This window comes from Amblyomma maculatum, chromosome 4 (assembly GCF_055883805.1).
Source record: "Amblyomma maculatum isolate TAMU_Amacu chromosome 4, ASM5588380v1, whole genome shotgun sequence".
Taxonomy (NCBI): Eukaryota; Metazoa; Arthropoda; class Arachnida; order Ixodida; family Ixodidae; genus Amblyomma; species Amblyomma maculatum.
This window is the reverse complement of record NC_139347.1, coordinates 205,032,836-205,058,611: the sequence shown is the minus strand read 5'-3', so window position 1 is coordinate 205,058,611 and position 25,776 is coordinate 205,032,836. Positions and strand designations below refer to the sequence as shown.

Below are 25,776 nucleotides of genomic sequence, written 5' to 3'. Positions count from 1 at the left end.
TTTACAGAAATGGAATTTACACTGCTAAATCATCCAGGAGTCACAACACTACCTGCAACACAAACACGCTCACCAGACTTGACGTGGTGGAAGGGCCCTGGTGCACCATAATGGCAGGCGCAGGCGGAATTAGATGCGTGGGGTAGTGACCATGTCCCCATTAGTATTGGTCTTAATTTGGGACATATGAAGAAAATTCGAAAGAAAGCTTCTGTAACAGACTGCGATGGTGTACGAGAAGACACTCGAACTCATTCAGTTAGCCCGAATACATTTGTTACCACCCTTCAAACGGTACTCAAGGATCACACCATTACAAATAAAGTGAACGAAGATAAGCCAACTCCCGACCTGCACCTACTAAAACTTTGGGCACGCCGAAAACGGGTTGAGATACAGGCTGGTCGGCATCCTGAAGTCGTGCAAATAAAAATTGAGGTAAACAGAGTGACGGCACAGGCACGCCGATATGAAAAACAGCTGGCTCATAAGAGATGGGATGGATGCTGCAGTTGTTTGGGCTCAGAAACGACCAATAAGGTCCTCTGGAGGACTTTCCATGGCATGGAAAAGAGGCGGCAGGTTAAAGATCATGCGGAAAGTATTGGACTCGCAGTACAGCTTACACCAGAGGAGTTTGCAGATCAGGCTGCCGCCCTTTCCTTCCCGAACCATGCAGATTATCCGGCGCCTTCACCGACAGTGGATTCGGTTGATAAAACAGGAATAACATCACCATTTACCAAATTGGAGTTATTGGCTGCTACAGAAGAAGCGAATGGTAAAACTGCGCCTGGACATGACGATATTCCCCATGAAGTCTTCAAGAATTTAGAAGGAGCCGCAGTTGACAGCTTGTTGGATGTGGTAAATGAGATATGGCAAGGAGGAGACATTCCACTCGGCTGCAAACACTCGGTGGTTGTCCCAATACCAAAGGCTGGGAAACCTCCAACAAGCCTAGAATATTTGCGGCCTATCTCGCTAACACCCACAATTTGCAAGATCTATGAAAAGATGATAGCCACTCGCCTGTCATGGTGGTTGGAAAGTAATGAAAATACCATGCTCGACAAAGTGGGTTCCGAACAAACTTTTGCACAGAAAATGGGCTGGCTATGCTCGCTGAAGAGGGTCATACACGTGTCGCCTTATAGCCACCTAGTGCGCACTGTAGTGGCTACCGACGTGGCAAAGGCATACGACAACGTGTTACATGCCAAGATTCTTAGCAACGTGGAATGTATGGGCATTCCCTTGCTGGTCATAAAAGCAGTACATAATCTGCTTAAGCATAGGACGTTTTCGATCCGGATAAACGGAAAACAAATTGGCAATTACACTTCGAACAAAGGCGTGCCACAAGGGTCAGTGTTAGCACCTTTGCTATTTTATATCGCACTGATCCCATTGGCGTGGAAATTAGCTGAAATACCAGAAGTGCGGTTCATGATATACGCAGATGATGTCACGATTTGGTCTGTTCATAAACAACTTGAGAGACAGAATCGGTATCCACAAGAGGCTTTAAATACCATACATCAGTACGTCCAATATGCAGGTCTGGAATTGTCACCTCAAAAGTCCGGTTACATTCATGTTGCAAACAAGAATGGAAGAAAACAATTGACAACGCAAAGTGTCACCCTAAAGATTGGAAATCACGCATTGGAAGAGGTGGACGAGTTGAGAGTTCTTGGCCTAGAAATTCACATATCCGGCAAAGGAACACAATGGCTTCATAAGGTGAAAAAAGTAGCTGCGACTTCCTTAAACTTGATAAAACGCATTTCGTCTAGGAGAGGAGGAGCTCGAGCGGGCTTGGCAAGACGTCTTGTACAATCGGTGTCACAGCCGAGGACACTATACCAGGCCCATTTCCAAAGACTCACGAGGCGGCAGTGGGCGAAATTGGAAACAATAAAAAAGATCTAAGTATTGAAAAAACCAATACTTACACCTATTCCTATTCTCCAAGTGTTTGCACAGATAAATATGTTGACAGAAATAATTGAACAACGAGAGGCAACAAGGGCTATGAAGCGAAAGTACGTTATGCCCATAGCATCCTTGTACAACGAAGTGGCAGGTAAAACACCACCAACGGCTGACCCCCCTCCGTGGGAATTCACGACTATTACTACAAACAAGACCACTCGGCTTCGTCACAAAGAAAAGCTGGCATATTGACATCTGGTTGATGCACTTCCAGGCAGAGGTGGGCAACCTCATGAGGTTTCGACCTCATAATGTCGACCTCAACCTCAAAATGACCTTGTTGTGTATAGAGGGCGCTATTTCATCACGAGCACAACCTACTGTCATCTGTATATAAACATCGTCATCAGAATAAACGGGGGTCATTTGGTGGCACACGCCGCCCTGGAATCTTATCTCTCCTGGGCACCGACGCGCGGCGTCACCACATACTGGCGCAGTCGACAGACCTGCGGCTTGACATTTGGCCATCTCGACTACAGGATTGCGGCTAGTCACGCGCGGGAGGCGTGTCAGGCTATGGATTCGTTTGCGTTACCGCCAGTGGGCCTTTTCCTGGAAGTACCTGGACAACCGCCTGTACCATGGCACCAATGGAAGGAGGACGTCGAAAATTTTCTACAAGCAACCGGACTCGACGAGAAATCGCAGGTACGGAAGAGGGCCATTCTATTGCAATGCCTAGGCGTTGAAGGCCGTCGGGTTTTCCGCACGCTTACTCCGGGACCGGTCACGAGCAAAGCTTCTGCGGATGTTTACCAAGAAGCGCTCGCCTTGCTGGAACGCCATTTCACAAGCGCTGTGAATGTTCCTGTTGAGCGTCGCCGATTCACGCTGCGGCGACAACTTCCGGACGAACCGATACGGGTCTACGTCACTGCTCTCCGGCAACTGGCGAAGAATTGCGACTTTGGTGATTTTCTTGAGACAGCTTTGCGTGATGAGGTTGTGGATGGCATTCGAGGTGTAGAACGGCGACAAAAGCTGTTAATGAAATGGTCGACGCTTACGTTGGATCAGGCCGTTGACATCCTGCGGGCGTATGAAGAGGCGGTAAACGGTGCTCGACTGTATGAAGACGGTTACGACGCTTACCCGGTCCAGCGAGTGACGGAGGCAAGAGGTCAGCCGCTGAGGGGGGGTTCTTCGTCGGCCTCGGTGCGCAAGTGCTACCGATGCGGCTCAGCAGGACACTTAGCCAACTCGCGGGAATGCAAGGCGCGAGGGAAGCGTTGTGCAAGGTGCCACAAGATTGGGCATTTCCAAGTAATGTGTGAAAGTCGCGGAGAAGCAGAAGTGCGCGCTATTCGAGATGAAGACTGCACGGAGGTGTTGGGCGTGCTGACAGTGACGCAGGTGAAACGGGGGATTTTGGCCGCTGATGTGTGCATCGAGGACGAATTAGTCCAGCTGCTGGTAGACACGGGCTCAGCTGTGTCCATTTTAACTCACCATCTATACCAAGAAAAGTTCGCCTGCCGGTTTGACTTGGGTCCTGCCGTGGTGACGCTGCGGGACTTCTCTGGCCAAACACTTCCGGTCATGGGGTGTTTTGTGGCCAAGACGGTGTACGGGAGTGTCTGCCAACGTTCGTCTTCACGTGGTTCCGCAGGGCATGACATTGTTGGGTTTAGATGCAGTCAAGCAGCTGCGGTTGCGCATTGATGGAGCATCTTTGGCATGTTTGCAGACGACTGTGAGCACCGAGTCGCTGCCCCCAGAATAATGTGAGTTTTCTTCCCTTTTCTCTGATAAGTTGGGTTTGGCAAAATACTTTGTGCATGAAGTGAAGCTGCGCGCCGATGTGAAGCCCGTGGCAGCGAAGGTTGGCGTCTGCCCTTGGCACTCAGAGAACAAGTTTCTAATGAGCTGGCAAGACTGGAACAGGAAGGCATCATAGAGCGTGTAAACGCATCACAGTGGGTGTCGCCGATAGTTGTAGTGAAGAAAAAGGATGGAAGGATCCGCCTCTGCGTAGATTTGCGGGAAGCAAACAAAGCAGTGTTGGCTGATGGATTTCCACTGCCTCATACTGAGGAACTTTTGAACGAGCTGAGTGGGGCAGCATGGTTTTCAAAATTAGACTTGGCATCCGCATACTACGAAGTGGAGCTGGCTAAAGGCAGTCGAGAAATAACAACGTTCGTGACGCATGAAGGGCTGTTCCATTACCGCAGAGTATGTTTTGGCCTCGCTTCAGCCCCTGCTGCATTTCAGCGGATGATGCAGGAGATATTGAAGGGTTGTAATGACGTTCTGTTCTATATTGATGACATCATTGTCTTCGGCAGGACAAAAGGGGAACACACCAACCACTTGCGTGAGGTATTGCGACGTATTGCTAAAGCCGGCTTGCAACTAAACAAGAAATATGTGTTTGACGTGCAAGAACTGTCATTTCTGGGCCACCATGTCAGTGCTGAAGGGCTTAGGCCCCTCAAGTCGAAAGTTGAGGCGATTCTTCATGCGCAGCCACCGACTGATGTGGTTGGTCTGCGTTCTTTTTTGGGACTTCTTGGCTATTATTCTCGCTTCATTCCACATTATGCAGAGGAAGTGGAGCCATTGCGGCAGCTTCTTCGCAAGGGCCAGGAGTTCTGCTGGGAACAGAGCACGGAAGACAGTTTCTGCAAGGCCAAGTCGCTGCTGGCATCGTGCGGCGCTGTGGCCATGTTCGACAGCGCGCTACCGGTACAGGTGACTGCTGATGCTTCAGCCTACGGGTTAGGGGCTGTGTTGCAACAAGTTGTTGATGGGGAGTCACGCACGGTGGCATTCGCGTCCAGGACCTTGTCACCACAAGAACGCAAGTATTCTACCGGAGAACGGGAATCATTAGCGTGCCTATGGGCTTGCGAGCATTGGCATGTGTATTTGTGGGGCCGAAAATTTATTTTAAGGACTGACCATCAGGCGCTAGTGACCTTGCTATCCAGCAATGGTACAGGTCGGCGTCCCCTTCGAATTGAAAGGTGGTGTGCAAGACTCATGCAGTATAACTTCTCCGTACAGTACACAAAGGGAGAAAGCAACGTGGTGGCTGATGCACTATCCCGGTTGCCCGTGCCATCAATGGAAGGTGAGCCTTTGGAGGAGGTAGTTGCTGCAATATCAAGTGTCATTATGAAAAATCAGCTACAGGAAGCAACACAGAATGACCCGCTGCTGCAACAAGCGATGCAGCATGTCGTATCTGGGTGGCCAGAAAAAAAGGAGCTCGCAGGAAAACTGTTGTTGTTCGCACGCATTCGGGATGAACTGTCTCTTGTGGAGGGGTTGTTGTTTCGTGCAGAGCGTATAGTGCCTCCAGTAGATCTCACATCCAAGTTTGTTGCACTTGCTCATGAATATCATCCGGGCATTGTCAGAACACAGCAACGGCTACGAGAGTTGTACTGGTGGCCCAGGATGGATGACGATGTGGAAAATGCCATCAGGAACTGGGCAGTTTGTAAAGCCGCAGATAAGTCTGCAAAAACTATGACAGCACCATTGCAGCCAGTAGAATGGCCTGAGAAGCCATGGCATAAGTTAGGAATAGATATTGTGGGGCCAATGGAACGTGCACCGCCTGACTGCAGATTTGCAGTAACAATCGTGGATTATCACAACAAGTGGCCTGAAGTGGTTTTTGTTTCATCTATAACCGCACAGTCAGTAGTCAAGGTCTTGCTAGAGCTTTTTGCACGGGAAGGGTACCCAGGAAGTGTGGTCACAGACAATGGCCGTCAATTCATGTCCACATACTTTCAGGAATTTTTAAAGGCCAAGGGTATTGACCATTGTGTGACATCATTGTATTACCCTCAGTGCAATGGCCAGGTCGAAAGGTTTAATCGCGTTCTGAAGGAGTACCTGCAGACTGCGTCACTGGAGCGCAGGCGATTGAATGAAGCCATGTTGGAGTACCTGCGTGTCTACAGGGCTACACCACACGCCACAACAGGGGTGTCTCCAGCATTCTTGCTACACGGAAGGAGACCTCGTACTCGCTTAGATGTGGTTGGCCTTCCAGGAGAAGGATTCTTCGATGAGCCAGTGGCACACATGGCAGACTTACGACAGCGGGTCAAGAACCGGCAACAGCAAGTGAAAAGCTACACGGATGAGAAACGGGGTGCCAGAGATTCCACCATCAACGTGGGGGATTTTGTGAAGGTACGACGAGGTTTCGGCGTAAAATGCGAGCAGAAGTTTTCCTTGCCCCTGGAGGTGAAGAAGCGTATAGGCAGGAATTCATTTTTGCTGGTAGATGGGAAGAAATCGAATGCGTCGAAGTTGTCAGTAGTGCCCGGGGAGGTCAACAAGATGCATCGCTGTTGCTTGAGAAAGTGAAGGGGCATCGTGCTGTAGCAGTCGGGTTGGAGATGGATGTGCCTTACTTCGAGTGCCCTGCAGGCCTTGATACTCGGGACACGGCTTTGGCAACAGCAGACACTGCAACATCGGGTGATGATCGTCAGGAGTCTGTGCAGGATGCGGCAGAGGCAGACACACTGCATGAAGAACTTTCTCAGACTTCTGGTGCAGAGTGTGTTGTGCTTGACGGGCAGCAAATGGAACATTCTCAACAGCAAGGAACCACTGGGCGGACGGAAAATGTGGCTGCAGGGGTGCCGCGTAGATCTCAGCGACAACGGACAGCGCCCACGTGGTACCGGGATTACGTAACCTAAATATACTAGTTAGTGTTCTGGTTTGTTTCGTTTTTGCCTGCCTGCAGCAATCTTGAGTTTTAGCATGCATTTTTGTTCTTTATCTAAGGGAGGAAAGATGTGTATAGAGGGCGCTATTTCATCACGAGCACCACCTACTATCATCTGTATATAAACATCGTCATCAGAATAAACGCGGGTCATTCGGTGGCACGCGCCGCCCCGGAATCTTATCTCTCCTGGGCACCGACGAGCGGCGTCACCCCAGACCTCAACCTCACAGAGTGAGGTGAGGTTGAGGTGAAGTCGGCGACAGCTCAAAATATTTTAAGTGAGATCACGAAATGGAACCTCTACCTCACGCGTGAGTTTGAGGTTGAGTGAGGTCATCATTGTGTGAGGTCGAAATTGTGAGGTCCAGGCTTTTTGCTGTTGCCGCGGCTTACTTCTGACGCAGATTTCGAGCGTACTGCCACTGTGCCGCGCGGAGACTCTTGGTGTTCGGTAACCCCCATTCGGACGACCGGATGCCGCAGCACTTTCCCAACTTTCGGTATACCCCCGTAATGTCTGCAGCCTGAGGACGCTTCCCTCTGGTTTTCTTGGAAGGAGTGTTTTTTTTTCTTTTTACGGCACAAACTCTTCGTGCCCCCCGCCCCACCCCCGCTCCCTCTGACTTATTTGTGCACATGCCTGCCGCCAGCTCGAACACCCAGGAGCGCGCAAAGCACATAACTCACAGTGACCCGCGATCCTTTTGTCGGATGTCGTAAACAAACAAGCAAACTAAAAAGCGAAGAAAATTCTCTTTGCGCAGACGGCGCGGAGCAGAACTGTTTGTCATGTGTATGCCGGTTTCCAGGCACTGACGTCCCGGCTGCTGCCTTACATTCGATGAAGGATCCCGCTGTACATTACACGGAAACTTAACAGAAACTGGTGCAGCGAAATTGTTAGAGAACGTGATACTGACAAATAAAAAAAAAGGAAACACGAACAAACCAGGAAAGCCGGCTCAAGACCGTCTGAGCATTTTATCGATCTTCCCCCTTTCTCTATCTCTCTACATTCCGGTTCTGTAAATTTATATTCTTATATTCTCTAGAATAACCTCTCTTTGGTCTTGTGCTCCTTGCTCCTTCTCATAGATTCACAGGTGGCCCCGAACAACTGCAGCGCCGAATCATTGCAGCATGGGATGAAGGTGCTAGCGTTCCTTACATAACCAATAGAGCTGTAAAAGAGGCAAGATGGAAGAGACAGAAAAATTATATGGGGCTTGTATACTGTAAAGCCCACTGAAAAAAAAAAAAAAGTTTTGCTCCGCGAAGGCCCTTTGTTTCTCTCTCAAATTCTAGTGAAACCAAGCAATGCAGGAGGACGGAGGAGGGCAAGAGATTCGTAACTTCATAATATCAGGTCTCTCTTGAAATCTTTTATTTAGGCACAGGAAAAAAAAGAAAAGACAAAAGCGTTGTCGTTCATGTCTTTATGAGCTAAAAGTATTGAGATGGTTTCTAGCTCGACATTTCAGTGTCTAGATATGGCGAACTGATCGTGTCTCTTTTGTGCTGCCATCTGCTCGATACGGACAAATTATTCGGATCAAAATTTTTGTGGGCAGATGTTGGAGAATTATATTCAGACATTCATTCTTTTTTAAATCAATTTAGATATACGTAAATGACACCGATTACTTGCTAGCACTGAGGAATGCAGTACTAAGCCGATGTCTCAAGCCTTCTATACGCTCTGAGAAGCGCAGTTCTCTTCTGTTTTTAGTGTGCGACATTTAATACTTTCGTCGAAATGGTATTGCTTTTTATATATTTTCTTGTATGTCATTTACGTTCGGGCATTGCCCAACAGAGAACAGGCTTCTTCCCTCACAGTTGGCTCTTTCTTTCGCATCTTTCCAGAGGCCCATACCACAACTCTCCTTTCGACTTATCGGCACGGTCATTTAGTTTTTCTCTTTTTTTTATTGCAAGTATTGTAAAGCGCAATGTGGTCTCTGAAAGCGGACATACGCCACTGCATTTGGTGTGTATTGGTGACAGTTCAGCATTCACCGCATGAGCAAAAGCAGATGCCTAGCGAGATGGATGGCGAAGGGAGGAGCGTGTGCAAAGCGGAGAGCGCGGTCCCTTCGGGCTGCGTGCTCGCCTCCTTTTTGTTGTTCTTGACTTTATTTTACATTTATGTGCTGTAACTATACGACCCTAATAGGGAAACGGCTTCTCTAGATGCACGTGCGGTGCATGCGGTGAAGCAGCTTCGAAGACACCACCATTCAATTTATTAGTTCAGTCATTAAAGGAAAACAAGTGAATACCCCAAAGAAGCTCATCTCATATTGGTTGGCGAAATGGTATCCATATTCTGTTAGAACGTACAAGTATTTATATCGTGTTTTTTTTTCAGACACCGGTGACAGTTGGGCACTTTGCTTCGGCGGAATTTGAAGGGCGAGCCGATGTTCCCGACAAGGAGGTTCACGTCTAACCCTCTTTCCTAACAGTTAGGACCACTGTAATGTTTTAATGTAAGCGTGTACGAAGAAGCAATTTCTCCTCTTGCAATACGTCACGGGATCACAGAGTTATCGGCAAACACCTAGGGATTGGCCTGTTGGGACCTTATAACATCAACAGCATTCCTCTTCGAAATTTTCTTAAGGTATTCCTATTTTTTTTTAATTTAATGTATTCGGTCGCAAGATAATGTACAGTTTACTAAAAAAAAGCTTTGCAACCATGATTTTTGTTTTCGAATTAAGAAAAAGAGCATATCTTCATTGTTGTCGGCGTCACTAGGGTCAACAGCATTTGTCTTTTCAGCATATAGTAAGAACTGGGTTGTCTTATTCCTAATACGAATCTTATTATGGATGGGATAAACTCTTTGTATTGCATTGTGGGCCTATGCGTAGTAATGTGGCACCCATGTAGGCCTTAGAATGAAACCGACCAATAAAGGGTAGGCAAGGAGAGGGAGAGAACTGCCACTTCAGTGCAGAGTTGGACATGTAGTCTCCGGAGTTTTCTGCTTCTATTCGCTGATATTAATTGTAGAAAATTAAGAGCAAAATACAGCCTTCATACCACAAAATTCTGGCTTGCCTATATATCCGAGGATTACCGAGAATGGTATATTTGCTTTAAGTTACGGTTAATTTGAATGATTCATTTTTATTTTTGTTTTGAGCCTCATATTTTGAGTTTGAGGTGAGGTTGAGTGAGGTCACCAATGGTCATCTGAAAAGTGAGGTGAGGTCGCCTGGGGCACCTCAACCTCAATTGCTGAGGTTGAGGTTGAGTGAGGTCGCCAAATTTTTTTTGAGTTTGAGGTGAGGTCGAGGTCATTGAGGTGAGATGCCCACCTCTGCTTCCGGGTACCTGCATTGCATATACGGACGCATCAAGTATAGAAATTTGCGGTAGAACAGCAGCTACTAGTCCAACACACAGCGAACTAAAGGTACATAAAGAATTTGTTTCAGAATAACCGGACCCGCTTGTGATGGAACTCTGTGCAATCCGCGATGCTATGGAGGCCATAAATAAAATAGATTCCATAACAGAAGCTCAAATCTATACTGACTCTTTTGCCGCCATAAAACAACTGAAGTGACGAAGACGCTATGTGTTACCCAGGAAATCCAGGCACTTAATAAAAAAACAAAGATACGCATCCAGATGCATGGGACACAAGATGATGCTGAGAACGCTGAGCAGAGAAAAGTTGACCACCTCACGCATGAAGTTCCAAACACTACTGCGCCCCCCACCAGGCTCCCTTTTGATGCCCGCTCCGCTGATCCCATTTTAGCATCCTCTTTAAGGAAAAGTACACGTGCCCTCATTCCCTCGTGTACATTCCCCTCCCTCATAACTTAACGAGATTGGAGGAGGTTTCCCATAGAAGATAGGAGCTGGGGCGGTCCTTACCCCGTCGGTAACATGCTGATGGGAATCTCAAGCAGACATCGGACCAACCACATGCCCGAAGTGTTCCACACCAGCTGCAGAAGTGGATGTTCACCACCTGCTGTGGACTGGTGCAGGGAAAAGGGCAGCAAGGACACAGATTCTGCGCGAAGTGCGACTAACCATAACAAGGGAGAGGACTTCTCTAAATGACTCACCGACAACGACAAGACTGGGAGCCCGCTCCGGCTCCTTACAGAAAATAATTTACATGAAATTTTATAATATGCCTCATGGCAAGCTTGCGTTAAAAAAAAGAAAAGACGCCAAGTGCTTTGTGAAATGAACATTTATTTTGCTGCATATAAAAGACAGGAGATGCAACAGATGTAGGCGGATGCATTGACAAAACTTGGCACGCATTAGGCGATGTGCACAGTAAAGAAAAAATAAAAATACACAAGCCGAGAAACAGCACTTAGGTAGAGAGAAAAAATAGCATAACGTTGATTTCCGAATTATGGCAAATGATATGTAACAAAACAGGCATTATACATAAATTACACAGTTCCAGTTGCGGCTACCTTAGCAAGGGTAACTTGTATTGTTCAGGGCAGAGAGGAGTACTGACGCTTGGGGGAAGGCCACACCGTTCACTCGTCGCATCTGCCGTGCTTCGGCTGCAGTCCGTGGGTCCATGAAGGGCTGTTGGAAAAGGTGGGCCCGGTGGCTGTGAAACCGCACAGTCTAACCCGTTCGCCTTCGTCATGCAGATTTTTCCGTTCATCGTTCGCGTGGCTATTCCCTTCCTGCTGTCTGCGCATCCCGGAACCCCAGTGCTCTCCACGAACGCCGATACAAGGGACAACACCAGCTCGTACTGCAATCCTACCGTCATCGTCCCAACATCTCCTGGAGCGCCTTTCGCGCAGCACTAGAACCTACTTCATCACTGGCAAGTGGGACTGCGAGCGACATCAACAGCACAAGTTATAAGGGAGCAACGTTCGTCCGCGTCGCTCTGTGGGCCCGGTGGCTGTGAAACCGCACAGTCTAACCCGTTCGCCTTCGTCATGCAGGTTGGTAATTCCTACAGCCTATACGCAAAGAAAACTAGCAATTATTTTTTGCTACAGCTACCGAGCCCACAGAGCTGTATTTGTATTGGTGTAGAATATGTTCTGGTTGTACGATCTTTGTTGCTTTTGGCCGGGGATATCGAAACTAACCCGGGACCTGAACCTGATGCCGTGATTGCTGAGCTAAAGAAACTATCTACCGGGCAATCTACACTTCTGTCTGAGATCCAAGACATGAAAAAGCAACTTGCGGCTACTGACGCTGCAATAGCAGACTTAACTACACGCATGGTTATCCTTGAATCACAAAACCAAATAATCACTGAAATGCGGTCGCGACTCGACTCGATGGAGACAGCGACAGCGCTGATGTCGGCTCATATAAAAAACCTTGAAGCTCGTGTTGACGACGCTGAAAAGATGTCACGTCGGAACAATGTACTGTTTTATGGAATCCCTGACAATGACCCTAGTGAAACTTACACACAGTCTGAAGAAGCTGTAACCCGGCTTTGTTCCGAAGTTTTAGAGCTTTGCCGCGATAAACTTGAAATAAATCTCGAGCCAACACAAATTCAACGAGCACGCCGTCTAGGGCAGTTCCACGCTGGCAAATGCCGCCCAATCATCGTTAAATTTACCTTCTTTAAGGATAAGAATCTCATTCTGGAAAATGGGAAGAAGTTTAAGGACACCGATTATGCTGTACGTGAGGATTTTTCGTTTCATACACGGCTAGCCAGGAAAAAACTGCTAGAATTTGCGAAGTCCAAAAAAACCGCCTACAAGTTAAGTGTTGATAAACTTCGCATGGGCGATTTAGTCTATATTTATGACACTGATGTTAACCAAGTAACCGAAGTTTCAAGATAGCCACGACGTAAAACCAATCGAGTTATCAATACCCCAGTCCAGCCAACTAGCGATATCATTCAATGTCCGCCGCTCCATTTGTCATTCACTAACATACGTAGCCTTTTCCCTAAACGCACTGAACTATGTTCATATCTCGATAATAGCCACTGTGACGTACTGCTTTTAACAGAGACTTGGTAGCGCCCTGACGTTAGTAGCGAAGAAGTTCTGCCAGATAGCAATAAATTTCAAATTTACCGTAAAGATAGGACGAACAAAAAAGGTGGTGGAGTATTAATCGCAGTTAAAGATAACATTCAGTCTTTTTTTATCGATATCCCTAGTGCAGTAGAAATCGTATGGGTAGCAATAGAATCCCGTTTGGGTAACTCTATTTTGGGCGTCTGCTACAGACCTCCGGACAGTCCCCCTAAGTTTGTGCCCGACCTTCATGACAATATCATTGCCATTAGAAATAAGTTTCCTAAGTCTGACATCTTTTTGTTTGGAGATTTTAATTACCCTGACATTGATTGGTGTAACTTATCTTGTAATTCCTCTGCTTCCAATGAATTCGTACAACTTACACTAGACTTTTCTTTTGTCCAGTTGGTAGACCATCCTACACGAGAAGCTAATATTTTAGACCTTATCTTAACTACTTCTCCGCACAGGGTCAGGCACATTACTTTTGATGAAGGATTCAGCGATCATAAACTTCTACAGTTATCACTTAATGCTCCTTTTTTTTCACGTCGCGCTCAACCTAAACAAATCCTAAATTATAACAAGGCTGACTTCAACGCTATAAATCGTGGTCTGGAATGTTTCTCTGAACAGTTTTTTCGCGATTTTTCCTCCCGATCTGTTAACAAAAACTGGTCTTTGTACAAGGAAAAAATGACAGAACTCGTGCGCAATTACATTCCTCTAATAACGTTTCGTGTTAACGTATCTAAACCTTGGTTTAACAAATCACTTCGTACATTAAAAAACAAGAAGAAACGCCTTTTTAAATCAGCGAAGCGACTTTGCACGCAGTATTCGAAAACACAATATAAGTTATGTGAAGCATCATACTGCCATGCCGTCCGTAAGGCGAAGCGCAAATTTCTGTCACATGATCTTCAGTCGCTCATGAAAAATAATCCAGCCAAATTTTGGAAAACCATCTCCCCCCCATCACGCACGTTCGACAATATTTCTTTACTGGATGCAACCGGATGTCCCATTCCTCAGGACAGCTGTGCAACAGTTTTTAATGATTTTTTCACATCTGTTTTCACTAACGAAGACCATTCCAACCTACCTAGCCCACAAGAAACCGATTTCCCTTTCATGAGTGCAATAGACATCACTATAGAAGGCATTGCATCTCTAGTCAAAAGTCTCAAAATATCTACTTCTTCAGGATTAGACGGAATAAATACCAAAATTCTAAAACACACTGTAGATGCCTCTAGCCTCATCCTCTGTCATATTTTCAAACAGTCATTAGAAACTGGCGAAATTCCGCATGACTGGAAGATTGGTCAAATAATCCCCGTGTATAAACTGGTAACAAACACTCTGTCAGTAACTACCGCCCCATATTGCTAACAAGTGTTCCATGCAAATTACTAGAACACATCATTGCATCTAACGTTGCCTTCCACCTGGAGCGAAACGGTTTCTTCTTCGCACACCAACACGGTTTCAGAAAAGGGTTTTCCTGTGATACACAATTATTAGAATTTACTACTGACCTCTTTAAGAACATGGACGAAAATTGCCAGACTGACTGCATATTCATTGATTTCTCTCGTGCATTCGACCGCGTCGCCCACTGTCGCCTCATAGCTAAATTGTCACTGCTTAATTTAGACAACCTAACACTCTCTTGGATTAGAAACTTTATGTCATTTCGCAAGCAGTTCACTCTTTTCAATAACTTTTCATCTCCCCTTAGCGACGTCACATCTGGCGTTCCTCAAGGTAGCGTCCTTGGTCCTTTATTATTTTTAATATACATTAATGACCTCCCATTTCACATAAGATCATCAGTTCGGCTGTTCGGTGATGACAGCATAATTTATCGTAAAATCCGTTCTCTCACTGACCATGTCATCCTTCAGCAGGACTTGGAGTACGTAACTAACTGGTGCAGATCATGGCAAATGACACTTAACACGGAAAAATGCAAAATAATGACAGTCAGTAGGAAGCATTCCCTCTCAACCCACAATTATTCACTCAACAGGATTTCACTAACCCGCACATCTTCTTATAAATATCTCGGCGTTCATCTTACCGAAAATCTTTCATGGGCGACGCATATTGAAAATATAACCGCCAAAGCATCGCGCACGCTCGGCTATCTAAAGCGAAATCTACATAGCGCACCTATTTCTACTCGTAAGCTCGCATTTCTAACTTTAGTTCGTCCTCAACTAGAATATGCATCAGCCATCTGGTCACCACATCAAGAGTATCTAATCAAATCCCTAGAAGCTATTCAAAACCGTGCAGCACGTTTTATTTCCCATGATTACAGCCGCCATACCAGCGTGACTAACACCAAGTTGTCCTTATCGCTCACAAGTTTACAATCACGTCGGGATATCGCGCTTATCTGCTTGCTACACAAACTAATCTACAGCCACCATGCATCAACAGTGCCACTTACTAGACCGACTCGCACCTCCCACCGCCTGAATAATAAAATAAGTTTTCAACGTCTATTCGGCCGAACACATGCATTTAACTTCTCTGCCTTGCCACGGGCTATAAAGGGTTGGAATGGTCTTCCCGAACGCATCGCTAACATATCTGACCCACTAAAATTCAAAAACGAATTGAGTACCTTTTTGCAGTCAGAATAACTTTTTTATATTGCGTTCACTGTGTCAGGTTGATTTCGTCCAATGCCGCTAACTATTGTATAATGTCATAATCCTCTATTTATTACTTCCCATGCATGCTCTAATACTTATTTGCAGTTCCAGTCCTGTATAACTGTTACCTTTTGTATTTTAAACTATGTACCATTGTTCCTTTTGATACACTGTAACCCCTCCCCCTCACACAATGTTGCATGTTTGGAACCTGTGAGGTATTTGTATAAATAAAAATAAATATAAATAAATAAATATAAATATAACGGTCGATCCCAAAAATATTGAGCGCGCGCATCGTCTCGGACGTCACGCACCTGGAAAAACCAGACCGATAATTGTAAAATTCTTCTCCCACAAAACGAAGCTGGACATCCTGTCCAAAGGAAAAAAATTCAAAGATACTGAATACAGCTCCGGTGAAGATTTCTCGCATGCGGTTAGGAAGGCGCGGAAGCAACTTATCGCATTTGCAAAAAGCAAATCGACAGCTTATAAGCTGAGTTATAAAACCTTGCTTATCGGCCGCACACGGTACGTTTATGACGAATCCTCGGACACTGTTAGGGAAATCATATAGCAGCTGCCTAGAAATAGCATCCCACAACATCACTCCAGGCCCGCGCCTGGACGTACACCTCAGCCTACTCTTTGTTTTTCATTACTTTCCACTAACATCCGCAGTTTTATTTCCAAGCGCGAAGAAATCTCTAGTCTTGTTCGCTCAACCAATAGCAACATCCTTGTTTTAACCGAAAAATGGCTAACTAGCGAAATTAACGACAGTGAGGTTGTGTCAGACTTACCGAACTTTTTCATAAAGACCGTCTAGGGTCCCGTGGCGGAGGAGTGCTCATTGCCTTTTCTGATTATTTACCATTTTCAATAATTTCCGTTCATACTGATCTTGAAATAATGTGGCTTTTCTGCCGTTGTGGTCCTCAGTCGGCTCTTTTTGGTGTTTGTTACAGGCCCTTGCACAACAACCCGAACTTCTCTGAGAAGCTTAATAACTTGCTGTGTGAACTCACTGCTAAATATAGAAAGTCACATATACTTCTCTTTGGCGATTTTAATTTTCCGGACATTGACTACTGGACTACTAACACTGTTACAACATCAGGCACATTGGCAGCAAAAAATTTCATAGAAGTTTGTCTGAACTTTGGCCTTACACAAGTTGTTTCGACCCCAACCAGAATAACACAACGAGCACAAACATCTTAGACCTGTTACTTGTCAGTCACCCCGAAAGTGTTAAATCAGTTACGATCCTTCCCGGAATAAGTGATCACGAAGTACTTCATGCCGCCCTAACTTCGCTTGGAACGCAAAGCTTAAAAAGAAAATCCATCCGTTTGTACGACAAGGGCAACTATACAGAGATTAATCGTGACGCTTTCTTTCCACCTTTCCAAACTAATTTTCATAGGCGGTTTATTGAAGGAAATTGGACAATGTTTAAGAATAAAATTACTGAACTAACTAATCAGTTTATTCCTAAGTTCACCTTTCGAGAGAATTCGCAGAAACCATGGTCACTAAAATACTAAAAGGTTTGGAAAATCGAAAGAAACGTCTTTGTCGCGCCGCCAAAGCACAAACTAACCAAAAAGCCTGGGATAAATACTACGCTGCCGAAAAGGCATATAAGTCAACCGCTTGGAAGGCTAAACATTCTTTTTTTTAACAAGGACTTGCCCAAAATACTTAATACCAATCCTCGAAAATTCTGGAACATCATCAAACCTAAAACACAAAAACGATGTCACTATCACAAATGAAGCGGGAGAAGTGCTTAGTCATGCATATTGTGCTCAGATGTTTAATATTGCATGTCAATCAGTGTTCACTAACGAATCTGATGTGCCATTTCCTGTGCTAGACAACTTTTTTTTATAATATTATGTCACCTGTTGAATTTAACACCTCTGGGATTCTATCGCTGATTGATAAAATGAAACTTTCATCCTCAGCCGGCTTTGATAATATCAACGCTAAATTCCTTGAGAGTACTAAACCCATCAGTGCCGCATATTTATGCTTGCTATTCCAGCAATCACTTACTACAGGCCAACTTCCACTTGACTGGAAAGTTGGGAAGGTCATTCCAGTCTTCAAATCCGGTAACACCAATTCTCCATTCGCCCCGCCGGGGTGGTGCAGTGGTAAGACGCCCGACTACTGTGCCGGAGTTCCCGGGTTCGAACCCGACCTCAGCGGCTGCGTTTCGATGGAGGCGAAACGAAGAGGCGTCCGTGTGCTGTGCGATGTCAGCGCACGTTAAAGATCCCCAGGTCGTCGAAATTACTGCGTAGGCCTCCACTACGGCTCCTCTTTCTCTCTTTCCACTTTCATTCCTACCCTCCTCCCTTCCCTTACGGCGCGGTTCGGGTGTCCACAGAGCAAGTGTGACAGTTACTGCGCCTTTCCCTTCCTGTGGACCAAATTACATTACATTCTCCATTAAATTATCGGCCCATTTCTTTAACAAGTGTGCCTTGTAAGATCATGGAACACGTCATATTCTCCCATATAATTGCCTTCCTGGATTCAAACAATTTTTTTCATTCTGCGCAGCACGGGTTCCGGAAAGGCTCTTTTGATACTCAATTAGCGCTTTTTATACATGACCTGCATGCCAACCTAGATCTTAACCTACAAACTGACGCTATCTTTCTTGATTTTAAAAAAGCTTTCGATACAGCTCCTCACAAACGCCTGTTACACAAGTTATCTCACATTAACCTCGATCCAAATGCGGTTATATGGATTACCGATTTTCTAACTAACCGCACTCAATCCGTCTTCGTAAGTGAATATAATTCCAGCTCGATCCCTTCCTGTAACAGCTGGCGTCCCTCAAGGTTCCGTACTAGGTCCCCTTCTGTTTTTAATATACATAAATGATTTACCCTTAAAAGTGTCCTGTAAAATCCGCATGTTTGCTGATGATTGTGTTCTTTATCAAACAGTTAATAACACCTCTGATCAATTATACCTCCAAAACGACCTTAACAAGATTCAGGAGTGGTGTGAAATTTGGCAAATGGAACTAAACCCTCACAAATGCAGTGTACTGTCTTTTCATCGCCACCGCAACCCACGCATATCCCTTTATCAAATTGCCTCCGTTCCCGTGCTACCAGTGCTATCATACAAATATTTAGGCGTAACTCTGTACGCTGATTTGTCCTGGAAAACTCGTATAACTAACATCATTTCTTCAGCTAACAAATCCCTTGGTTTTCTAAGACGTCATCTTCGCGATGCTCCTGTGCACGTCGAGTTACTAGCTTACGAATCACTTGAGAAATCAAAGCTAGAATATGCATCACCCATTTGGCACCCACATCAAGATTACCTCACCAAGCACTAGAAGTTTTGCAGAACCACGCCGCCAGATTTATTCATTCGTCATACCATTACAGCACCAGTGTATATCTGAAATCCCTTTCTGGTTTACAGCCACTCGAGATACGCCGCCGCATAGCCAGTCTTTCACTGTTTGAAAAGTTTTTTAACAGCCATCTACAATCTGCACCCTATATGGTCCCACCAGCACGCATATCTCACCGCACTCTCCACCATCTCCAGATCAGCCGTCCACGTGCACGAACCGTCACCTTCGCAAACTCATTTTTTTTCACGCACCGCTGCGGACTGGAATGGCCTTCCCGAAGAGATTGCAACAACAACCTGTCCAATAATCTTTGCACAAAAAGCCTACAGCTATTTATCATCATAGCACATGACTTTGTACCATCTTATCCAAAATTTGTATCCACCCCTTATGTAATGCCCCTCAAAAGGGGTCTTTAAGGAAATAAAACTGAAATGAAATGAATGAACATGATGCAGAAGGTTGCAATGAAATGTAAGGCCACTGCACCGCGCACACATCTGTGCATGTGGGTGCATACTGAAGACTTGGTGAGCAGCAGTTATGGTCCAGAACAGAAAAGCTGGAAAAACTGCTTCAAATGCAGCGTAGTTCAGCAAAAAACGTTGCTCACCTTCACGTCGTTTCAAACCGCAGTCGTTCCGCGTAGCAGCCCACGAGAGATAAAAATATGTGGTCTGTGCCGCACAGGCACGGCGAGGCCCGAGCAGACAACCACTCGCTCCCTTCGACAACTTTCTGTGGTGGTGAAAACTTTATTTCCGTAAAGAGAGAGAGAGAGAGAGAAAAAAGAAAGACATTTGTCAAATGCCGTCTGCTCCGGCGGGTTACCGCTGCAGCGAGTGCCGTCGCGCGCGCGTCCGCGCATGTTCTCGCTGGTGCCGCCATCCATTAATCGGCGGCAGCGCAACAAGTCGCGCGTCATTTCCTGGGGCCAGTTTTCGCCGAGTGTCCGCTCTTTGCCAATATCTTTCTCTATAGTAGACCCTTTCATCGCCGCTTACTGTGGCGCGCGCGCCGAAACATTAGAGAATAGGCCACCGCGGCCTTACAGGCGGTATGATCGGGGCGGCTTGCGTCGCTGGCACTCGCGGCACGTTTTCACGCAATGGGCAACGTCGGCAGGTAACCGCAGCCAGTAATACCTCTCTTGAATTCGATGCAAAGTGTGCGCCATCCCGAGGTACCCTGCTGTCGGCTCCGCTCATCGTGGAAAGCCTGCAAAACTTCCATTGGTAGTTCATTTGGCACGACAAGGAGATATGTGGTCTTGCTGGGCACGAAGCTCTTCACTAGGACGTCGTTGTGCAACGCGAAGGACGACAACTGACGCCTGAACACAGTCGGAGGAGATGCGATCTTGCCTTCTAGGTAATCCGCTAGGTCTCTCATCTCAGGGTCCGAGTGCTGCTGCTGCTGTGCAAAAGTCAGGCGCTTACCGCTCCTAAGAAGGTATCATAGTCATCGTCCTTCGGGGGCGCGCAAACGGGACCCGTTACAAGCAGTCTGCGTCGAAATGCTTGACACCTGATTTGCAGACCACCGTGATGTCAAATTCTTGCAGGCGTAAGCTCCATCTGGCAAGAGGACTGCAGGGGTCTTTCAAGTTGGTGAGCCAACGAGCGCGTGGTGGTCGTTACCACCTTGAATGGTCGACGTTATGTGCGGGCGAAACTGAAGTGGCCCAGATGATCGCGAGGCACTCCTTCTAGGTTGTCGAGTAATTGGCTTCGGCTTTTGAGAGGGACATGCTAGCGTACGCGATAACTTTCTCATGTCTGGCACTATTCTGAACAAGAACGACGCCTAGGCGTGTGTGAATTTCGGTCTCTGCATTTTCATCAAAGTGTTCCAGGACAGGAGGGGACTGGAGGCGACGCTTAAGTTCCTCGAAGGCTTCTGCTTCCGGCGCATCCCATTTAAAAGATGCGTTGGTCTTTGCATGCTGCGTTAATTGTTCGGCGATTTGCGAAACGTTCCTGACAAATCTTCGATAATAAGCGCATAGCCCAAGGAATCTGTGCGCAGCTTTTCTGTCGGCGGGCGATGGAAACTATGCGATAGCAGCTGTTTTCTCTGGGTCTGGACGAACACCATGCTTGCTAACTATGCGACCTAGAAACCGCAGTTCCTCGTAGGCGAGGTGACATTTGTCTGGTTTGAATGGTGATTGCGTGATTGCTTCGAGAACTGAAAACGTGATTGCTTCGAGAACTGTCCAAACCCTTTTCAGGTGGTCTTCAAAGCTTGAGGAGAAGGCGATGCCGTCTAAGTACACCAGACAAATTTGTCACTTCAAGCCAGCCGACACGGTATACAATACTCGCTGGCACGTAGCTAGTGCAAAGCAGAGAGAGAACCTTGAACTCGCAGAGGCCGTCTGGTGTTATGAACGCCATCTTCTCGCGGTCTCTTTCGTCGACCTAAATTTGCCATTACCCGCTCTTTATTTCTATCGATGAAAAGTACTTAGCGTTGGAAAGCCGATCTAGTGTGTCGTCGATACGGGGGAGAGGGTAGACATCCTTCTTTTTTACGCTATTAAAGTGGCGGTAATCAACGCAGAAACGAAGTTTTCCGTCTTTTTTCTTCACTAGAACCACTGGCGCCGCCCATGGACTCTTCGACGGCTGGATGATGTCATCGCGAAACATTTTCTTAACTTGATCGCGGATGGCCTGGCGTTCCCGCGCTGACACACGATAGGGAGTTTGGCGCAGAGGTCGGGTGTGCTCGTCGGTGACAATCGGTCAGTCGAGTTTGACGCACCTTTGATCCTGACGAAAAGCATTCGCTGTAGCTTTGAAGAAGGATGCGTATATGGTCTTGCTTGGATCTGGGTAGCGCATCATGGATGTATACCACATCCACGATGCCTTGTACTTTCATGACAACGTTACAAGGCAACGTTGCTCAATAATGGCATGCATGCGCCTCGGCACAACTCACAGGTGTGGTTTTGAATCATGCAATATACACATGTACACACAAAATAGGTTTTACTCTTTATTTTATTCCATGCATAGCTTTTATACGCAAATATGATAGCCAAATGATGCTGTAAATAAAAAAAGAAACAAAATCGTTTTTTTATAAATTAGAAATAAAAAAAGACAGAAAAGTTCCCGTTCGCTAGCATCATGGCTGGCCTTCACCTTTGAGTCGTTGACATTGACTGTTCGGCAAAAGTAACCTAGAAGGAAACGTAATGTTAAGAATTGGTCGCAATATTACTGGCAACATAGTTTTAGAACGTTCCTTGAAAAAAAAAAAAAGCAGTGCATAATTAACCACTGTTTATAACACTCCTTGCCTCAGTGAGGCTGCCTTAAGTACAGCTTGCCTTACATGGGATAAAACTTTATGTTTACTTAGAGCCCTTATGAGGCCTCCCTTGAAACACCTTTCTCATATGCTTTCTTTGCTTCTTGGCCTCAGTGCATGTAGTACTTCAAAACTTCCCTTGCGTCATCAGGGGCCAAGAGGAAATTTGAACACTAACTTTTGACCTCACAGCCCAAACTTGTTTTGACGTTAAGACTTTGCCCTCTCCATTAAATATCAGAAGCCAGCGAGAAGCATATGAGCCCTGAGCGGTTGTGGCAAGTTTACTATTTCTGTACTCACTTCATAAGCAACATGAGTTTATGGTCCTCACTGAGGATCAAATAACGGCAAGTTGCACATTAACTCATACATCGACAGCTTTTTCAAACAGCCATCAGTGTGCCCTCTATGCCGTTTTATAAACCGCTGCATTCGCCCTACCATTTATACTACAATGAGTCACACAAGATAGAACAATGGGCCCAATCTCAGCCTTTACTCGGTCCAAACGCTCGCCCAAGGACGCAAGAAACTGGTGACAATTAGGCGTTTCCCCATATGTCTCACGCAATTTACGACGAGATATTCTGAAGTGTCTCGAGCCAAAATTTCAAAGAATTGAATAACACATTAGAACGAGCGAAAAATGTTTACACAGGATGATATAACTGGACAAGCATTGTTCTCAGTTCGAAAAAAAGCGAACGTTTTGACAAAAGGACTTCACTTTGTGTGTGGGCGCAGACGAAGAAGTCCCCTTGTCGAAACGCTGGCTTGTCTGTGAAATGAGGCTCCCCCTTAAATTTCTTAAGTTCTCTCTTATAGCAAAATATTAGTGCGTTACAGTAACCTTATTCATTATAAGTACAAAAATATTTCAAATTAATATAAGCTGCCTGTTTGACTCTATTCAAATTTGGCATGCCAATATTAATGCTTTTTTTTTTCAAATAAACTAAGAGACCTCGGCTTTTAATATTTTTAAATAATATTATGAAACCTTCATTGCAGGCACAAAGCCTCGACACTTGAAAAATACGAATTACGAAATACGAAAAATACGAAAAGAGTCGGCGTTGGCACGTTGTGCAGACAACTAACTGCTTCCCATGCTATTTATTTGTGCTTCATAGGGCTTCTACAACCGTACCAGGAAATTGCGCTAGAAGACACGTGCGGAAGAGCAACATATCTACAACGCCTACGAGAGCCGCCAGCCACGAGCGCCGTATACTGACGTCACGTGCTGCCCAGGCTACATAAGCATCCCCTCTTCGGATCTGCCTTCCAGTCGGCGGTGGCACGTTGTGCAGGCAACTAACTGCTTCCCATTATTTGTGCTTCATAGGTGAGTGCACCTGCATTGTGTTTACCTATACTCGACCAAAGTTTCCACTGCCTGCCACTGCCGACTGGTTGCCGTGTGATTTTTGTTGACGATGTCGACTGCCACTGCTGAAGTCATGAAAGCCATTGAAGATTTCAAACGCGAAATGCGTGTCGAAATACGCTCAATGAATCAGAGCATAACATTTTGTTCTGACACTGCTGATGATTTCAAAAATGCTCTATCTGAACTGAAAACTCTGACTGCAGAGGTCAAGAGGACAAAGGTGGAATGTGCTGCCTTAAGGCAGGAAAATAAGGACCTAACTGAGAGGCTAACTAAAGCTGGAGGGAGAATTGTTGAACTGGAGCAATACAGCTGGTTGAACAATGTGGAGATAAAGGGCTTGCCACTCACCGCTAAAGACAGAGCGACTGAAATAGCCTTGCAAATCGCACAAACCACCAGCATTCCTCTCGACCTTGCAGACATTGACATCGCGCACAGCGTTAAAACCAGAAACAACAAAGACATTCATCTCGTTGTAAGATTCACGACCCGTACGGAAAGGAACCAGTTTCTTGAGGCAGACTCCTGGTATCGTTCGGATTAACAGTCATGACGATTTGCTAAAAATGGCGTAAGGCGACGTCATTACTCATCACACTGATGTTGTTCTTGCTTTCTTGCCTCTGGAAAATGTATCGAGCACTGCACCTCTTTTCACACCTTCACAATTTAATAAACATGTTAGCCTAGACGAAAACAACCAACTCATGTTAATACATTTCAATATGCAATCTGCCATGAACAAAGCTGGCCAATTGACACAATTTTTGGCAGGCTTAAGGATATCGTTTGATATCTGTTTAACCGAAACATGGTATCGTCATGACACCGATGTTCTGCGAATACCGGGGTATAACTCTTTTTATGTTAACCGTGCTACAAAACGTGGGGGAGGCATCGCGCTGCTAGCGAAAAACACGTACGCCTGTGAACTGTTATCTGATCACTGCATCTGTAATGGTGATATCGAAATGCTCACTGTGAAGTCCGCCCGCCAAACGTTTTCTGTTCTTTGCCGCCCCCCCCCCCCCCCCCAGGTAAACTTGGGCACGTTTTTTGACCGCTTTGAGCCAATTATTCTTTTTTAACACAGAAACCTTTATTTCCTGTATAGCGGGAGACTTCAACATAGATATTGTGGAAGAAGGCCAGGTCGAGACGGCAAGGTCGAGACGGCAAAGCAAGGGATGCCGTGTCTGGCGTTTTACTCCGATGACAAAGCCCAGGCGCGCGCCTCAGCCGGCGCCGCGGGACGATGATGATGGTATGTACAAATGAAAGAGGAAGATCATGGAATGAATAAATTAAAGAACATCCACGGAAGGCTCACAATATTAACAGAGGAAGTCCTGCACAGCAAAAGCTTTCTGCGCTTCTCGGGGCGACTGGATTCCACAACGCTATCAGTAGTCTCACACGCATCACTGCTACCTGTTCTTCGGCGCTAGACCTTATAGTAACAAACAGTCCCAGTACACTCTTTTCGGGCCCGATCGCAATCGATATCAGTGATCATTTACCTGTTTTATTGCGCCTAGACAAACAAATCCGTACGAAGGCAAACGCACAGGCTCGACGGCAACTTATTTCTCAAGAAAGGCTTGAGCAATTTAGGAGACGCATTGCTTTAGTGAACTGGGATCCCGTATACCGAGAAAATACAGCTGAGGGCGCTTACCGCAAATTTCTGCAAATTTTTCTCTTATTGTACAATGACTGCTTCCCTGTGGTTGACATAACGCCATGCAAAAATGCTCGTAAGCCGTGGATGAACCGTCGCCTCACGCGACTCGTGAAAAAGAAACACAAGATGTTTGCACAGTTCATTAAAACGAGAGATGCGGACGTACTAGCGAGATTTAAATCATTGCGCAGTCAGCTGAATAAAGAAATTAGGATAGCTAGGGCCGCTTACTATAACAACTTGTTTGATATCCTGCTTTCTAGAAATCCCAAAGAAAAACGGAGGCGCTTAAACTTAGTTTTAAATAGAAACACACACAGCAGGAACATAACGAGCTTAATAATCGATGGTAAAGAGACCTCAGGTTCATGCCTTGCAAATGCATTTAATAAATTCTTTTCCGAAGTGGGTTATAGTCAATTCAATGCCGGAATCGCGAATTTCTCGAGTGACAAGATAGAGGCATCTCTCTTCTTAAGACCAACGGACGAAAGTGAAGTTTTTACAATATGCCGAAAATTAAAAGACACCTGCAGTCTTGATGCACATAATATACAGAGCCGACCTGTTAAGTACA

At 45.8% G+C, this 25,776-nt stretch overlaps 1 protein-coding gene across 8 annotated transcripts in view; it reads left to right on the top strand.

Annotated features, from left to right (window-relative positions):
* LOC146194041 (uncharacterized) overlaps window positions 1-25,776 on the top strand; it is a 267,564-nt gene that overhangs the window by 80,692 nt on the left and 161,096 nt on the right. For 4 of the 8 annotated variants that reach the window (XR_014706900.1, XR_014706902.1, XR_014706899.1 and 1 more), the window contains 2 exons: window positions 23,253-23,467; window positions 24,630-24,779. The exons of the other annotated variants lie outside the window; for them this stretch is intronic. The gene's annotated coding sequence lies outside the window, so the exon portion shown is untranslated. The remainder of the gene's footprint in view (window positions 1-23,252; window positions 23,468-24,629; window positions 24,780-25,776) is intronic. 8 annotated transcript variants of the gene reach the window in all.